This window comes from Lissotriton helveticus, chromosome 6 (assembly GCF_964261635.1).
Source record: "Lissotriton helveticus chromosome 6, aLisHel1.1, whole genome shotgun sequence".
NCBI classification, from domain to species: Eukaryota; Metazoa; Chordata; class Amphibia; order Caudata; family Salamandridae; genus Lissotriton; species Lissotriton helveticus.
Genome location: NC_136067.1, coordinates 66,843,659 through 66,862,421, shown reverse-complemented (window position 1 = coordinate 66,862,421; position 18,763 = coordinate 66,843,659). Strand labels below are relative to the sequence as shown.

At 46.0% G+C, this 18,763-nt stretch overlaps 1 pseudogene; it reads right to left on the bottom strand.

Moving 5' to 3' along the window:
• Positions 1 to 7,907: 7,907 nt before the first annotated feature.
• Positions 7,908 to 9,739, bottom strand: LOC144761212 (WD repeat-containing protein 76 pseudogene; annotated as a pseudogene).
• Between the last annotated feature and the right edge of the window lie 9,024 nt (positions 9,740 to 18,763).

Sequence of the window (18,763 nt, the reverse complement as noted above, 5' to 3'; positions counted from 1 at the left end):
AAGCACAATCAGTGCCCCATCCAGATTGCCTCGTAGCAGTACATAGCGACCCTGTGTGCCAGTTTTGGACTTTTGGACCAGGCTGACTATGAGGTATGAAAGAGCTGACCCCTCCTTTTTTTAGATAATTTGTGTGTGTCTATACTGGTGAGGTATCTCCTGGAGGTATGTTATGTGCAAACTATCAAAAACCTCCCACTTGACCTATATTTCTTTAATATAGGGCAAAAAAGCTTCAATTAGTTATTGACCGTCGATCTGAGACATGATACATACAAGAGTTACTACTTTATCAAAAATATATTTTAATTTTTTTTTTTTTTTACATGATTAATTTAATTGTTTGAATCAAAAATGTTAAAAGAACATACATTATATTCATGATTTTATCCATTTTCCTTTTTTCTTACAATGTGTTGTACAATTCATAGGTATATTTGCACTCAAATGATATTGTCTATATCCAACCCCTATAAATTCACCACACACTCGAACTGACCTCTTGCATCCACTCTCCTATTCACACATGCCATCTACACTATCAACCCACCCAAGAGGACATTCACATCATGGTCATACAATGGACACAGATGTTTTAAGTCTATGTGACTGTGTTGTAGGTTGGGTACACACAAAACAGGTCGACACACGTTTCGATGGTATTAGCCAAATTACGCCCACCTTCTTTAGGACCATCAAAGTTTGCAAATTATGGGTGAGTGGTTGGGGTATCTGTAATTTTTTTTTAAAACATGTCTCAGTAAACCCATATACAAAGTTTAATATAAATTGTTATTAATTGATTGAACCAGAAAGTGCTCCAAAAGGTTATTCAAATTCGGAAAAAATTAGAAAGATATATGATGAGGTTCAAAAGTCACCAGTACCGTGTAGAAACCTTAAAAAATCGGAGAGGTGCAAAACGATTTTTTTTTTTTTTAAAGAAAAAATAATTAGCTCTAAGGTATATTCAGACCTTATTGCATAGTCGTAGTGCAAGTTAGTATGAGAACAGATGTGACTTCTTTTCACCCATGAAAACATGGCTTTTTAGTGGGCTTGTTAGTATGTTGTGTTCCACAAGTCCCCAAGGAAGAATATGCATGATTATGCAATGATCTAACTTACAAAACCTAAATGAAAGAGAATATAATTTAGGGCCACTGTTCGGCAGGTCACTGGAACTGAGACAACATCAATATTGTGTTGGGTCTCTCTCCTAAGCGAGATGCATGAATCTTTATTTATCACTGTGGGAAATAAAGGAATATCTTAGGGACACCGCTCACCTAACACTAGTCTTCGACTGCTATCTTTGTTACAAGTCCCATTCATATCTACCTGATGTCAGTGAAGTATCACTGCACTGTCTCAGTCCAAAAAGGTGTAGTGCGCAAGGTAGATCTGTTTGTCACTCCTCACTGTTTAATAGGCTTATCCTCACAACCTGTAAGGAATTACAAAATAAAAATGCCTTTTGTGGATAAAATGTGTCCTATCATAAAAAACAGAACAATCCAAGGTACAATAATTGGACGTTCCAGGTGAGTATGTTATAAGAACTGGCTGTAGTATCCATCATATTGTAGATACAACCAATTAGGCTCAGTCCCTACCTTTCAATACATATTGCCCTGCATAATAATTATTGGTGACAGATTCAAGCATACAAACAAACTCCCCCAATACTCGGTCCAACGATAAACCTGTGTTCGAACAAACAACCATGAAGAACATAACATAAGAACCAGAGAAAACCAAAGGCCTACACTTGTGAGGTACATCGTCCTAACTCCAAATGCGGTGAGGGCCAGACCGGCAAACTCTACTGTAATCGGCAGTAAGTCCAGACCCAGGGCCTGCCAGCTATTATGACTGTAATGAAATACTCAGAAATAGAGGAGTACCATGCATCCGGATCCCCAATTATGACAAACATACAGGACATGATTAGATCTTGTAAACAGAGAGCAAATAACATACTCCCCCAGGGGAAACAAAATAGTAGGGTTAGATAAGTACCCGTGAGGGGGCTCTGGAACACCCATGGGTGCACACATGAGACCCCAAGGCAAAAACCATTAGTCTCTGTGTCATAATGTACTCATGACCTTCAGCCAAGCAAGTTATTAGCCACCTGTGATGTAATCGTGGGGAATAGTGCCATGCTACCATCTGTGTCCGAGGCCTAGGTACTACCTTCTGAGGAGCTAGAACTGGAACACCAGGCAGTGGTTTGCAGAATTGTCGCCATTCTTATGGTCGCCCACTGGCCTTCCAGGGCCTGCTGTGGGGATGGTGCGACCTCCATGCAGCCCTTGCAAGCCATGCCACGGCGCTGTTGTCCGGACGGTCGTTGTGTCTTTGGAGGCTCGGATCGCAGTGGTTTTTCTCTTTGGGAATCAGGGAAGTGGTAGTCCTGCCAGTCTCTAGCAGCCTTGGGGATGTCGAATAAGTGAGAGCATTGGTCATGTAGAACCTTGAGCAGCTGGGAAAATGAAGGTGGAAGTAAGACCAATTGTGTGCGGGTGGCGCTTCTCCTCCAGAAACGAGGGCTGCCACCGTTAAAAAACGAGGGTGTAGTCAGGGAACAGAGAGACTCTCGTACCCTCAATAGCAAGTAGTGTGTTTTACCGTGCTGCGCAAAGCAGCTGGTTCTGTTCCCTAAAGTTAAGGATCCTTGCTACAATAGGCCTCGGGGTGCCTGGAATAGGTTTCCTCATTTGTACACAGTGTGTCTTCTCAACAATGAAATACCACTCTTCAAAGCCAAGTCTATATGAACTGAGTAACATGTGGGCCTTTCGTGCCTTTGGGCATGCCCAGTATGCGGACATTGTTCCTACAAGCTTCTTCTCCTCATCCTCAGTGTGATTTTGGAGCTGTTCCACTGTCCTGCGCCACTGTGCCACCAGAGATGCATGTTCCTCTTGGCATGGTGCAAATGTGGACAGTGCCTTCTCATTAGATTGGACTCTGTCTGCCAGTTTGCGATGTTCATCCTTAATTAGGCTAATATCCGTGGTGACGGCCCCAAGTTACTGTTCCATAGCAACTCCGGAGTCTCGAGATCTCCAGTAGGAAAATGTCTAGTTTGTCCCTGGGGGTGGCGCCATTGTGGGGGGTATACAATCTGCAGGTGTCTGGGTGGACAAGCTGTCAGAGAGAGGGGATCAGGAGCAAGAACACATATCCTGCTTAGGCGGTTTGGTTTTGGTGCACCCCATCCCGAGTCCCTGTGGTTGTGACCAACACCCCTAGGGATGCAATGCCTGTAATTGTGTCCAGGACGACCAAGGGGCAATAACAGTCTCGTATACCTAGCCCACTTAGGTTCCCATTCCAGGACTCAAGGATTGTGAAAAGACCTGCAGAGAACTTCACATGTAATCTGGTGATATGCCTCAGATGTTGTAGGTATTGAAAAAAAAATGCCCTGGCTGACATGCAGAGGATAGTACCTCCGGGGGTGCTGAAGATTCAGCTGCACAGGGAGGGAGGTACTTTTAGCAGGTGTAGGCTCGGACATTAAGAGCTGGAGCAACCTGCAGTTTAACCGGGATCCCATGTCAGCCTTACTTTCACCGTCGCTGCGTACCGACCGTCCCCACAGTTCTTCACCCAATTTAGCCAGCGACTAGTCAGTGCTCCCTCTGGCCCAAGGCATGCGCACACCGGCCCTCAAGTACTAGTAGCTTAGGGGAGGCCTCCACAGGCAAGGCCCCTGCAATGTGAACCCCAGTCGAGGTGTGTGCTTCCCCCTTGGAGTCTCTTTGTGGTGCCACAAGCAGGCACCGTGAATGCAGGGGCTTGGTAGCTAGGAGTTTGGAGTAAGCAGGCTGTGCTGGCCATTGGGGCAGGAAATGATGGGCCACGCCGGCCGATGCATGGGAAGTCCTCGTCTTCAACACCCAGCCATTGCTGCATACAGTACAGAGCCTAGGCAATCAGCAGGGTCGCTGAGGGGGGGGCAGCAAATTACCATGCAGTGCCCTAGGCCGGCGCCTCTTACCACCTCAGGCTGGTTAGGTTGTCGGCAATCTTCTTGAGCAGCTGCTAGCAGAGCGGCCCAGCAGGCAGCTCAAAATAGGTGCTAAGGAAACACTGCATCACAGCAGTGATGTCAGCCGGGGTCGCAGCATCGGCCACAGCAGGCACCATGAAACAGGGAGCTACGATCTTCCAGGGGGCGCACTGTCAACCTTCGGGAGCCAGCCCGAGGCACACATGGTCCCGGCGTCACTCTTCTTCTCTGGCCGGTCACTCATGCCAATACCCTGTCTCACCCTGCAGGCAACACTGGAGTCAGTCAGTGGGTGCTGGGGACCCCCCCACGTTCTTCAGGGGGGTGTGGATGCCCTCTGTTAGTGCCACGTTCAGGAGAGTTTTGGGCCCATGAGATGCGGAGTCACCCGTCCACCCCCTTGGGCAGTTGGACACGCCCCCCCAGGGCGTTCCTTCCTAATACCGAATCGCGATGGCAAGTGTGAATGTTTAACGGCCAAAATGAGGTCACAAAACATTCGCATTTTACGGATTTTACCCATTCGCAAACAGGAAGGGGTCCTCAATGGACCCCTTCCCCTTTGTGAATGTTTGTAAAAACGTTTTCAAGAACATGTAGTGGTCCCAAGGACTACTCTTAAAAAATAAAAAGAAAACTTGTAATTTTCCTTTTTGAAATGCACCCTGTTTTCCTATTCAGGAAAACAGACTACATTTAAAAAAACTGATTTATTTAAAAGCAATCACAGACATGGTGGTCTGCTGACCCCAGCAAGCCAACAACCCTGTGATTTTAGCGATTCCCAATGGGTCGCAAACTAAGACCTACCGCATGAATATTAATGAGGTAGATGTATTAGCGACCCACTGGGAATCGCAAAATGTGTCAAAGACACATTAGCATATGGGTGTTTGTGATCACCAAATAACAAATTGCAAAACTTCGCTATTTGGTAATCACAAAGCCAAACAAACCTATGTACATCTGGTCTTATGATAGCTATTGGGAGAAACCAAATTTAGCAGACTGACATTCATGGCAACTAGAGAAGTTCAAGGACAGCATCACATACCAAAGAGGTGTCCAACATGCACATTCACTGAATACAGCATGGGAGTGATAAGCCTACGAGATGCAGGGATGCAGACCTGGGCTTAGTACTTTGACCCACGAAATGGTATGATACAGGTGGTTTGTCGGACATATGCAGAAAGTCCCCATTGAAATGTATTAAAAATACATTTGTCTCAAACATGCTAATTTTGAATATCCCACAAATCTGACTAGATTGAACTCTTAAATGGGCTGATCTTTGCACACCAATGTCTGCACAGTAAATATGTGTAAGTCGCAGTATAGAGAAGTGACAAGTGGGCTGCTTAAAATGTCTAAATGAGTTCACCACTGATCACCATCACATGAAAAAGAACTTTAGGAGGTAGTTAGTGACTGTAAGAATGCACCACTAGGATTCCAGCACCACACTAAGTATATAAAAAGGACACAATAACTCATTAATGCTCATTCATGGGTCACAGCAAATATGATTGTCAAGCAAAGGGGTAATTTGGCAGTGGGAAAAGGTGAAGCATATAATTTATCATCATCTTTCTCCCCTTCCCAGAATTGTAGTGTCAGTACCAACAAGGAGGGTTCACCCTCACATCTGTGATGAAAACAATCCACTCTGGCTTTGTCCCATAATGTACTAACCTGCTTTTCTATGCAAACATCTACTGCAACATTTTTAAGTGGGTTAAACACTCACGCTGACATCTGTTATGAACTGCAGACTAACTCAAACTCCCCTTCTTCTAAGTTTCCTCACTCTGGAGCACAATCTGACTCTTGTCCCCACCATGCCTACACCAACAGTCTCCTACTGACAGCAAAGCAACTAACAGCTATTCTTAATGCCTCCATCAACTCAATACCAAAGGGGATGATGGACGGAGCGTTTGAGCAAATCAAACACTCACCCCCAGTCAACTGATCTGGGTTTAATCCATCACCATTCTTTAGCTCACTCCACCACCCCAGTTCAGACATGGCCACATGCAAATCAATCTGACCCTGTGTCTTATGGGATCAGTCCAGCCCGAACTACCAAGCCATGTCTTCCCTGGACCGGAAAGAGGCATCCTGGAATAAGAAGGCCATTTGTGCTGTAGGATATGCTCAGACGTGAGTCCCGTGCTCTCCATGCCACTGGAATCAAGCTATCCAGGCTGATGAGGGCTGAAAGCCCGAAACCGGTCCTTGGATGCTTGTTTCCAGTCCAGGGGGGACCTGGCTTAGCAGTTCGGGTTGGACTGTTCCCATGGGGCACAGGGTCAAGAATGATATGCATATGGCTGGGTTCAAACTGGAATGGCATGGTGAGCAAAAAAACGATGGCTTTAGGCCCAGATCTCTGTACTGGGGTGAATGTATGACATTGTTCTGCATTCTGTCCATCAACTATTGTTTTTGCATCCATCAACTCAGCCAAATTCCTGGACACCTGGAAACATGCCACTGTCATGCCCCTGCTCAAGAAACTATCCACTGATACAGCTACACTTTCCAACTATAGTCCCATTTCTCTCCTGCCATACCCTGCAAAGGTCTTAGAGAAATTAATAAACCAATGCCTCACCGATCACCTCAGCAACCACCAGCTTTTTGATGCCATGCAGTCCGGATTCAGGCCTACACACAGCACAGAAACAGCACTCATCACCACCACAGACAACATCACCATGATCCTTGACAGGAGTCTCCTGGACCTCTCTGCAGCATTTGGCATGGTCTCACATGCCATCCTCATTAGGTGTCTGCATGAGGTTAGCATCCAAGGACTCGCACTCTGCTGGACCTGTTGCTTCTTAGCTGATAGAACATAAGCTGTGAGCCGTACACCATACTCCTCGGAAGCCCGCAAACTCATCGGTGGAGTGCCTCAAGGATCATCGCTCAGCCCAACCTCTTCAAAGCATACTTTTTTTTTTTTTTTAGGTAGCAACAGATTATCTTTAATGTGAGAAAAACAAACACTGAGGAAAAAAGGCCACAATGACAGAAACTATAAAGACATTTTGATGAACGACCAACGTATGCACCAAGAACAAAAGGTCAGAGGGCTTGGGGTGTTCCAGCCCTAAAAGCACTATAACACTGCACGAACAAGTACCATTGTCAGAAACAATATCTTCCAAATTTGGGAATTTTGCAGATACCCGACATGATTGAGATTCATGTAGAAAGAGAAAATATAAAAGAAGTACAAGCGTCTGAAACATTAAAGATGGCGTTCCAAAGAAAGTATATTAGACATGCTATATTTTCTTTACAAAAGAATAACAAATAAATATATTTAACACTCTCGTTGGGTTGTTTACCCTTCATAGCCTTCCCAAATATTATTCAAAAAGGCTTTCTAGCCACGTAAGTTGGAAGCCACAAAGTGAATGCATACTGCTTTAACCTAAGCGATCATACACGAGGGAGCAAGAATGTGAATAAGGCTGACATTTTAGCACACCGTAATTAGGAGAGGCTTCAAGATTCTCCACAAGCCTATGAAAAGTCAGTATGACAAAAACCCAAACCTCACCTCAGAATTTTTAAAATTAACTTTAAAGGCAATTGTTTCACATTGCTCTCCGACTTGTGCGTTTCTGTTGAGGTCAGACAGTAGAGATGATGTTCACAGCGCAAAGAAAGGAAAAGGTAGAAAGGAAGTCATGACCACATTATACAATAGAAAGCAGCTTAGAGGTACCAATGAGGTGAGCACCCCAGACACAAGTGTGTTCAGGAATGACTGCACTAAGAGCCTACTTTTAGTGGAAGCATTCTCCAGCACAGTAGACAGCAGTGATGCTTTAGTCAAAAAAGTACCCCGTGAGTCCGTTGTCAGCTAGTCCATGAACACGTGCACGCGGCCACTGGCGTTGCCCCCAACCAGGATGTTCCTCGTTGGATGCATAACATTAATGGAGGAGACAGAACCCAGGTAATCTGTGTTGGTGAAGGCGTGCACCAGCTCGCCACTCTCGTGGAAGACTTCGATCTGACGGGGCTGGACCATGCTGCCCACCATAAAGCAGTCTTCCTGTCGGGGGTGCTTCAGTGACAGGAGAAGAGGGGGAGCTTCTGAATGCAGACTGGTGGTGTCATAGACCCTGATGCGGTCATCTGCACAGACGGTTACTACTCGGTTGCCAGTAATAGGTGAGAAGTAGGCTGAGCCCACACTCTTGGTGTTGCCACTTAGAGAAGCCACTGGTCTCATCCCTTTTGGTTTCAGGCATCGTACGTCATAGATCGAAACATCCCCTCCTCCTGCGGTCATGAAGTAGTTCCGGTCTACTGGATGCACATGTACAGTCTGAACAGACTTAGAATTCACTTGGGCTAACAGTTCACAGGAGGTTCCCGGCGTTCGTCTGTCCACCACAGAAACATCAGCATCCCAGTGTCCCATTAGCAGGTTGGAGCCGTCATCGGAGAGGAAATCAAAGGAAGAGAAGCCAACTGCTTCATCTCGGTACACCTCATCAAACACTGTCTTAGTCACATCACCACACCGAAGGGTGCCATCGTAGCTCACAGACAGGAGATGTGCAGGATGAGATGGAGAGAAGTGCAAACAACCCACTGGGCGGGAGTGAGGCTCGTATATGTATACGCCGCCATCAGCAGACTCATGACCTAGGTTCCAGAGGCCGATTTCCCTCCACTTGTCTCCGGCAGCCACCAGAGTCTGGCTCTCTGAAGGATGGATGGCTAAAGAGAAGATCCGGTTCTTAGTCACCTTGGCAACCCTCTCCTCCACAAGCGTCATGCTGCGCAGGCGTGCCTTGTACCCCTTTAAACTGCTTAGTGGCTGCTTCATGGCACAGGGAGGCACCTCCAGACTAGCTTTTTTCCATGTATTCACAAAGTCCAACATCACACTCTCGTCCTGCACCTCATGAATAGGTTTCATGTCCAGAGGTCCTACAGGCTTCATTGGGTTCTCATCGCCGGGCAGAGGATCAAACTGCACTGCTGGTTCTGGTAGCGGTGTCCCTGATGGATCAACCCTCTGCAGCCGCATTGACCTGCGATGAACGCCGTTCACTTCTTGCACTAATGATAAACGGTCTTCTAAGCTGACGAGGAGGAATCTTCACTTTTGTCTTTTTCTTAAGAGTCGCTGCAGTCTCAAGTATATTTAAAGCAGCTAAGAACTTTGAGCTGTCCTTGATATTCTGCAACCTCTTCTTTTCGTACTCGGATAGCGGAGCCGGTGTGCCCAGGATGCTATCCTCATTGTCACTGTCTTCAGTGTGGTCATCGCTGTCATTTCCCGAGTCTCTGTCTGCTGTAAGTGTCTGGGGCTTCCTTTGACCCCGGACTTTCTCCTTTCTTGAAGGCTCCTCACTCCTGGAATATGCCTCCAATAGGCGCTTCTATGGTCCTCGTTTCGGTGTAAGCAGTACTGGCGTGTTACAAAAGGCAACAGGCAACCTCTCCAGGGTGATACGCACTGAACGTCGAGGTGAGTACTTTACATCTGGCTTTTCTTTGGGGGTTTGTTCCTGAAGCCTTTGCAGCGCCCCTGAGGAGAACTTCTCAAGCCCGGGCATGTCTGTCTCCATCCCCTCCATGTTGTGGGTCTCTTCACTTTTTTTTTTAACTTCTCCGAGCACTTCCACTTCTTCCACGAGTGCTGTCTTCCACTCTTTGCTCTTGTGTAAGTTTTGTCTGTTGAAAGTATGCGTCTATGACTTTCTTTGCCTTCTTCAAAGCATACATGAACCCTCTGGCCAACATCATCTGTGCACACAGCATCAACATCTTCTCCTACGCCGATGACATACAACTCATACTCTCCCTCTCAGATAAGACCCCCAACCCAACACAAAACAAGTTTGCCACCTACATGACTGAAGTCGCTAACTGGATGAAAGACAACTGTCTCTAGGCTAAACACCGACAAGACAGAAGTAGTGATCTTCGCCAAGAACACCTCACCATGGGACGCCAACTGATGGCCAGCTGAACTCGGGCCCACACTCAGCAGCCACACCAGGAACCTCAAAATAATCATCAACAGCAAACTGGACATGACCACACAAGTCAACATCATCACTACATCCTGCTTCCCAATGTGAACATGCTGAGGAAACAAACAACACTCGAAAAACTCACTCACACCCTAGTCACCAGGAAGTTGGAATAAAGGAATACCCTCCATGCCGGGATCACCAAGCAGCTCAGCAGAAGATTCCAAACCGAAAGCACTTGCCATCGTTAACTCCACCCCATTTTAACAGCCTAGCTGGCGTATTGTAAAGATTAAAAATGGTTTTGAAGTGCTGTGCACGGAGGTTAGTGGACATAAGTAATCTCCCTGTCAATTTAATAGAATCTTCTACCCGTGTACCTTGACACCCAAGTCTGTTATCCCAATTGGTATTTTGTCTGTCTAAATCCCCTTCCTTAGTCTCTAGTAATAGATTATATAACAAGCCAATTTGTGCCGCTTTCCTTACACCTTCAACTACGGGATTTATTGGCTCTTAAATAGGTAATCACGGATCTTCAGGAGTTAAAAAAATTACGTTCGGGGGAGGTGATACTTCTCGAACAACATCTCAAACGACATCATGTCCCCATTACCATATAGGTCCCCAATGCATTGAATACTTCTTGTCCGCCATCTCTGACCACTGCCAACTCTCAATGAAGATTTTCAAAATTGAAAGCGACAGCATTTGTGGTCTGCTGTCTTTTCAGTCCAACTGAGTTGCAATTTGCGACCTGCCAAAGTATTATTCATTAGGCCAGTTGATTTTCGTAGCACTATGAATCCTTATTTTGCGAACCAATCTATTAGTACACAGGTCAATTAGAAAAATTAGTCACATCAAAAATTGTGACCACTTTTCACGAAATGTATCTTAATACATATATGGGTCTATTTACTAAGGTTTAACGCTGTGTTTGTGTCACAGTAGTGATGCAAAACTACGCAAAATCTTTTGTTACCTATTTACTTTTCTGCGTAAAACCTGTTTTATACTGGAAAATCATTTGAAAGTAATGAAAAACAGCGCATAGTGCTGCTTTGTATTACTTAGCGCCAAGGGGGTTTACCCGTGGGTGGTGCATGGTGTAGAAAAGTCCCCTTTTTGCATGGTTATCCCCCACTTTTTGCCTCCTATCTGATGTATTTTACTGAGTGTGCACTGGGTCTCTGCCAATCAGGTTCTTAGTGACCGTGTTCATTCCCAAAACGGCTCCTTTGTTTCCACAATTGGCAAACCTCTGGCCCACATAAAAGTCCCGTATAAAATGTACCAGCGGTACCAAAGGCCTTGTGACCAGAGAGGGTCTCTAAGAGCTGCAGCATATATTGTGCCACCCCCAGAGACCCCTCATCTAACACATATACACTGTCATTGCAGACTGTGTGTTTTGGTGCAGACAAAACTTAGGAGTCGACATGGCACACTACCCTGTGTAAAACCAAAGAGGATGATGGACGGAGTGTTGAACATTGCAAGCACTCACCCCCAGTCAACTGATCTCGGTTTAATCCATCATTATTCTTTAGCTCACTCTGCCACCCCAGTTCAGACATGGCCATATGCAAATCAGTCTGACCCTGTGCCTCATGGGAACAGTCCAGCCCAAACTGCCAAGCCATGCCTTCCCTTGACCGGAAACAAGCATCCTAGGACCAGTTTCTGGCTAACCAGCCATCATCAGCCAGGCTAGCTTGAATCCAATGGCAAAGTGAGCAAGGGACCCACGTCTGGGCATACCCTGCCAACCTTGGGCAAACAAAGCAAAACCAAAGGGGATGATGGATGGAGTGTTAAGCATTGCAAGCTCTCATCCCCAGTCAACTGATCTGGGTTTAATCCATCATAATTCTTTAGCTCACTCTGCCACCCCAGTTCAGACATGGCCATATGCAAATCAGTCTGACCCTGTGCCTCATGGGCACAGTCCAGCCCAAACTGCCAAGCCATGTCTTCCCTGGACCGGAAGCAAGCATCCTGGGACCGGTTTCTGGCTAATCAGCCGTCATCAGCCAGGCTAGCTTGAATCCAGTGGCAAAGTGAGCAAGCTTGGACCAACGTCTGGGCATACCCTGCCAACTTAGGGCGAACAAAGCAAACCAAAGGGGATGATGGACGGAGTGTTGAACATTGCAAGCACTCACCCCCAGTCAACTTATCTGGGTTTAATTCATCATCATTCTTTAGCTCACTCTGCCACCCCAGTTCAGACATGGCCATATGCAAATCAGTCTGACCCTGTGCCAAAGTGGGGAAATGTTTATAGTCTAAGCATAGTATTTTGTACTGGAAGGGTATCTGTCCAGTAAAAAATCTATGCTTGTACTATGGTGCCAAGGTGTGTCTGTGATACACGGACGCACATTTCAGCGCTAGGGAGAGGGGAGGAGGAAAGTGCCATATTTCTGTAAATATGGCACTTTCCCTTCTCAAGCAGCATTTGCAGGTGCTGCACTGTGCTGCGTGAAAAAACTGGAAAATCTGGCCTTTAGTGCTAAATTTCTAATTTCATCAATTTATGACTTTTTTTGTTGAAAATAAGTCCTGAACCCCACTGTGCTTATGCCGGAGGCTACCTAGTGGGCTTTTGACATCTCATGAATGCGTGTGGTAGGCACTCAGTTAGGAGAAGGTCACCGGGCGTGGATGGCAAACGAAGCAGGACCTAGCAGTACATACAATTCCTGCCTTTGGTGTCCAAGCTATCAGGCAGGGTCTTCAACGGCTGCCGCCATCCCCTGGGCTCACTATATGAACCTGTCGCGGAAGGACACCGAGCCGAAGGAGTCCTCTGGTGATGTCTTACTTCAGCAGACAATAGCATCTTCTATCAATGCCGAGGAGAACATTTGCTTGAATAGCTCTGTCTACAAAACCTTTATCTGGGGGACCTGATTACATCGACGGCTCCTCCGGTTATGCTTTCGAGCACTCTCCCGGAGCCTCAGTGGCGGCCTTCTTTGGCGGCGCGGCTTTATTCAGTCTATAAATTTCGCAGCTGCGCCAGGGACCCCCTTGGGAAGATCAAAGAAAGCTTCAACAATTGCCGAGACTTCGGCGGCCGCTCAATTCACTCCGCTGCCTACATTAACCTTTAGAAATGTATCGCCTCGTCGCCAATGTCCTACATTTCCTCAGTATTTCATGTACTTCCGCCGCGCTGCTCCGGTGCTGAGGGAGGCGGCAGACTGGGGGCCCGTCGTCTACCCCCACACCCCCCACAATCTCCTCCATCTAATCTCTTGTCATGGTGGAGCTCACTTCTCGGCTTTTATCCCGCGAAAGCTTTTAGAGAAGCCCTCAGCATGTGACAAATGTTAGCCTCGGGATCCATAATCACATCATTAAAAAAGAATTATGCACAAACTATTAACTGCGATATGATAAACTGCGAGGCTGAGCCGGAGCGAGGGGATGTTTGCTGGCCCCCTTCCCTATATTTGCTGTGCATTTATTGACATGTGAGCAACAGACCAGAGCGCGATGGATTTGAGTTTTTCCACGGAATTTTAGTGGCAATGACAGAATTTCAATTTCCCATTTATCCTTTGAAAGGTATAGATTGATACCAATGCTTTGAATGTGGCCAGTATTTCCAGAAGAACGGCCCAGATTTAATCTAGGATGGGTAAACCTAAGTGTGTAATGTAACTGGTGCTCATGTAAAGCGCTCCAATACCTTCATGTCGAGTTCGCGCTGTATAAAACTGCAACAACAAAAAAAGCCAAATTTTAGTCCTGATAAACTTTGAATAAACCAAACACCCAAGCCACCACAGAGACTGACTAGCTATTGTCAAATGAGTCTGTTTTTCCAGTGACACGTTACAGTATTTAATGCAACCAAATCACACAAAAGACGTGGGAGGAGGATGTGGTGTTAAGGTCAAAGCTGCTGAACTAGGAACTGGTGAACCAGAATTGAATCTCGGCGTGGACTCAACTTCTAGTGATTCTGAGCAAATCACTTCATCTCCCATTTCCTCAAAAACACGAACGTGACCAGGGCCGGACTGGCCACAGCGGGCACGGGCAATCCCCCGGTGCGCCGCAAGGGTGGGTGGCCGGTTCTGGACCCCTGAGGGCCGTTTTTGTTACAGGCAGTATCGGCCCCGTAACAAAATCGGCTGAAAACCGGCCCAGCAAAGAGCTCGGCAGCACCTCCAACCCGACCCCCCCCCCCCCCCCCCCCCCCCCCTCCGAGTGGGGAGGGGGGGCGGGCCGAGCACTTTGCCGGGGCCGGTTTTGGTTCCCAGTCCGGCCCTGAACGTGACCATGTGTAATTCAAACGACGCTGGGCTCCAATACCTTCTCGCTGAGTTTGCGCTGTGTAAAACAACTGTAAAAAAAAAAGGAAACATGCTGGGGACTTGCAGTTAGTAACAGACTAATGACAAAATGCAAATCCCAGCAACAGGCTGCTCACCTCCCATAGGTCTGTGGTGCTGGAGCAATTTTCAGAGAAAGGGTGCTGCCATCAACGTCACGAGACTGATAGGGGAAGGAATGGGTTCGGCTGTGCATTCTATTCCAAATATATGATACAAGTATGGTACTGCCACTTATAAAAAACACATTTTTAATTAAAATGGCTATTAAATTTGCATCAGACATTAGTTGGCATATTTACTATGGGCTTGCGTTGCACTTGCGTGACACAAGTCATCAGAAGGCAATACAAGGCCTTAGACAATATTTACTAAGCCATGCAAAGCCACCTTGCGTGGCTCTGCATGGTTTAGTAAATCCAAAGTAATGCAAGGCAGCCAGTATTGCTGCTTTGCTTTACCTTCTGGCAGGGAGGTGTTCCATGGGTGGAGTGTGGGTGTTCCCACGCATCCAAACATGGGTGCAGATTTACATGCCCCTTGCGACACTTTCACGCCGCCGTAGCATCACTTTTGAGATGCAGCGGCGTCGTAAACAATGTGCCACGTTGTGACACATTTACAACATGACGCATTTAGGGAGATGCATCACATTGTAAAGCCCTGCGCTACATTATACCTGCATCGGGTATAATGTATGCAGGGTGGGCATTCTGACGCAAGAAAGCCTCGTAAAAGTGACACAACTGCTTCACTTCTACGACACCACTGCGTCAAAACCTTACGCCTCCTTGAAGCAGGTATAAGGATTGATGCAGCATAATAGGAATAGGCATTCCTGTGCATTGCTGGAGTTGCGTCGTGCTTGCGACACAACTCCAGCAATGCGTTGCCTTTACGCCAACAGATGTGTCACACATCTGTCAATCCTTGCACCACGGTGCGCTGCTTTGTAAATGCGACGCATCCATGGTGGCGTAAGGTTTTTATTGCGTGACGCAAATGAATTGACGCATCTCTGCTAATATGCAGAAATGGGTCAGTTCTTATGAATCTGCCCATTGGTTTTTAACACAATCCCAGATTTACTAAGATCAGTAAACCTGGGATTGCGCCAAAATGCTGTTCCTCTCTGTCTGAGGCATAACAAGGAGAAATATTTGTCTTTATTTCTCCTCGTTACTTCCTCTTTCTATGCGTGCTTGAAAGAGCAAAATGCCTCAAAGGATTGTTTTTGTGTAAGCACGTGTCCCTTCCTACACAAAAAGAATCCTGCTCATAACGCGGGCACCCGTGCTGCATGGTGCAAGGGTGTCTGCATTGGCGCTAGGCTGTCACAAGGGCGCCTGCGCTAGGAGACTGAAAAAATTAGCAGACATGGTGCATTTCTGCTGTCTCCCTTTCGCGGGTATGCAACCTTTACAACCCAACTTTTACCACGCAGTGCTTTTACAACGCATGTATTACAACGAAAACCATTACAACGCATTACACTGGGGCGCGCTCTAGGATAAGGAATAGTTTTAATTTACTATCCAACACCTTCCCTAGTGTCCACGGGGACTGGAATTGGAATAGTAAATTAAACTATTCACTATCCAGCACCCCCAAGTGCAGTGCATCAAGTTGTCTTGCTATCTTGTATTGCATGAAAGTTTAGTTAATGTGCCTGTCAGTTTACTGCAAAACAAATATGGCTTACAATCGATAACACATGGAAATCAGTTTTAGTGCAAATTTGTCATTTGCGCACTACGCCTGCACTCTAATATGTTTGATCCTATTAAAATCATTGTTTCCATCAAATTTAAGAAGGACAAAAATATCTCATTTCCGCTGTCCTTGGGCTTTCCTTTTACATATTTGTATAGTTCATTGGCAAGTATTTAAATTTGTATTATGTGTTAGAAAATAGTTACAGCGTTTCCATAGTGGTAAATTCACCCCAGCAAGCAAGTCACGTGGTTCACATCATACTTTTCCTCACCTTGCAATTGGTGAAAAGAAAATGCAAACAGCAACCTCAGTGTTAAAATAATAAGAAGCAGCTTGTCAGGAGGCTTTGCCTGACATTTGACCTCTGCCTTTGAACAGACAACAAATGCAGCATGACAAAACAAACTCTAAAGCCCTCTTTAGAACTAGGGGCCAGATGTAGGTGGCCAATTACCGGTCGGTAACGGCCGAATTCGGCCGTTACCGACCGGTAATTGGATTTTGAGATGTAGGGGGCAGAATCGGTAAATTTACCGATCGGTAAATTTACCGATTCTGTAAATTACCGAATTGGTATTTTTACCGATTCGGTAATTTTGAGATGTAGGTGGGACTCTTCTGAGTCCCACAAGCCTTACAGAATCGGTAATTTACCATCAAATTCAATTTGATGGTAAAATACCGATTCCGGTGTGCATGCACATGTGTGCATGCACACCTGTGCCATATGACAGGCAGACCTGCCCTTAGGGCAGGTATGCCTGCCACATGGCACCCGAACCTGTTCTGGGGGTGCTAGAGGGTGTCAAAGTGACACCCCCTGCACCCTTGTGAAATTCGGTATTTACCGATTCGGTAAATACCGAATCGGTAATGCCCATTTATTCCTATGGGCTTCAAAGCCCATAGGAATGAATGGGCATTACCGGTCGGTATTTACCGAATCGGTAAATACCGACTTTTACAGATTCGGTAAATCCACATCTGGATTTACCTACATCTCCCTCCTTATATTTTACCGATTCATAAATACCGAATCGGTAAAATTCGGTATTTATGAGTCGGTAAAATATATTTACCTACATCTGGCCCTAATTCTCTTGGACTGCTGGTCAGTTATTTTGGGAGAGGTGCAGAGCCTTCCGCACCCCTCCTTCAGCGTCCTGATGTAGACACCACCAGAATCACAAACCTGCCATTGAACACAAAGTAAGAACCAGGGGGCCTCATTTATGAAAAGTGACGCATCGCTGCGTGAAAACAGCGATGCGTCACTTTTTATTGCGCCCTCCTTGAGACATGCTGGATGCGTCATATTTACAGTATGACGCATCATGTCTTAAGGAGTTACAGATACGTCAGTATTTCTGACATATCTGTAGGCGCAAAAATTACGAATTGCTGGAGTGTGTCACGAAAGTGATGCAACTCCATCAATGGGTCATTTTACATGGGGAAGTCCCATTTCAAATGTGCCTGCCCCAGTCTTACGCCTGCTGTGAGGCAGGCATAAGATATTGACGCATTTAGCGTCCTAGTGTAGACACAGTGAAATCTCAGAGATTTCACTGCGTCACTTCTATGAGGCGTACTTGCGTCAAAACGCCCACCCTGCATACACTATACCAGGTGCAGGTATAATGTGGCGCAGGGGGTTACAAAGTGACACATCTACCTAGATGCATCACTTTGTAAATATGACGCAACATGGCACATTTTTAACCCTGCTGGTGTGTCACAAAAAGTGACGCAGAGGCGGTGCAAAAGTGATGCAAGGGCTCATAAATAAGTCCCAGGGAATCAAGGCACAGGGCTGATTGGCAAGTGAATCAACAAGTCCATTTAACAAGGACTGCCTCTATTTAGGACCCTGATTTAAAGTTGAGCGCAGCTACGTCCATCAGGACTCGACCGGTGTTTCCGCCCTCGGATTTCCTAGGTGCGGGAATATGAAACACAATTTTATTAATAGAAAATTCCTCCTGGGAAAATCTCATGAGGCCTGGGGTGCAAGACAGCAGCCAGTTCATGAGCAGGTGGTAAATGTGTGCATTAAACCTTCACAATAGGGAGTACCATGCAGAACAGATATTCCATGTCCAGAAAGTTATTTCCCAATCCGAGGTGTTAGACTTGTAATTGCATGGCACTGGCAGTTATTTACTATTTGATAATGGTAATTTCATGTGGTGTGTTTGCACACTCTCAGTACTATGCAACTTGGTATTAGTTCCTGTGAGAAATTGGGTTGTTGGTTGAGGGGATGAAACCCTAGTCAAGCAACAGCCACAGTCCGTCAGAGTGAACACAAAAGTCACTAAATTAATGTGTGCTTAATCTCCTGGTAGTTTGGCACAAAAGCAGTCAGGCTTAACGTGGAGGCAATGTGTAAATTATTTATGCAGCACACAAACAGTAATGAAGCGAAAACACATTACAAGAAAAATCCCAAACCAATTTAGAAAAATAGAGTAAAACATAATAAATTATTTGACATCAAAATGACCAAAATCCAATCAGCGTGTAGTCGCTGTAGTGTGAAGACCTATTGGTCATTACAGCAGGTCATTGCTGGAGCTTTGTGTTGGCGGTCACCGAGGGCTGCCGATGCTGTAGCGAGAAGTGCAGATTTCATGTTGCCAGTCATCACTGGT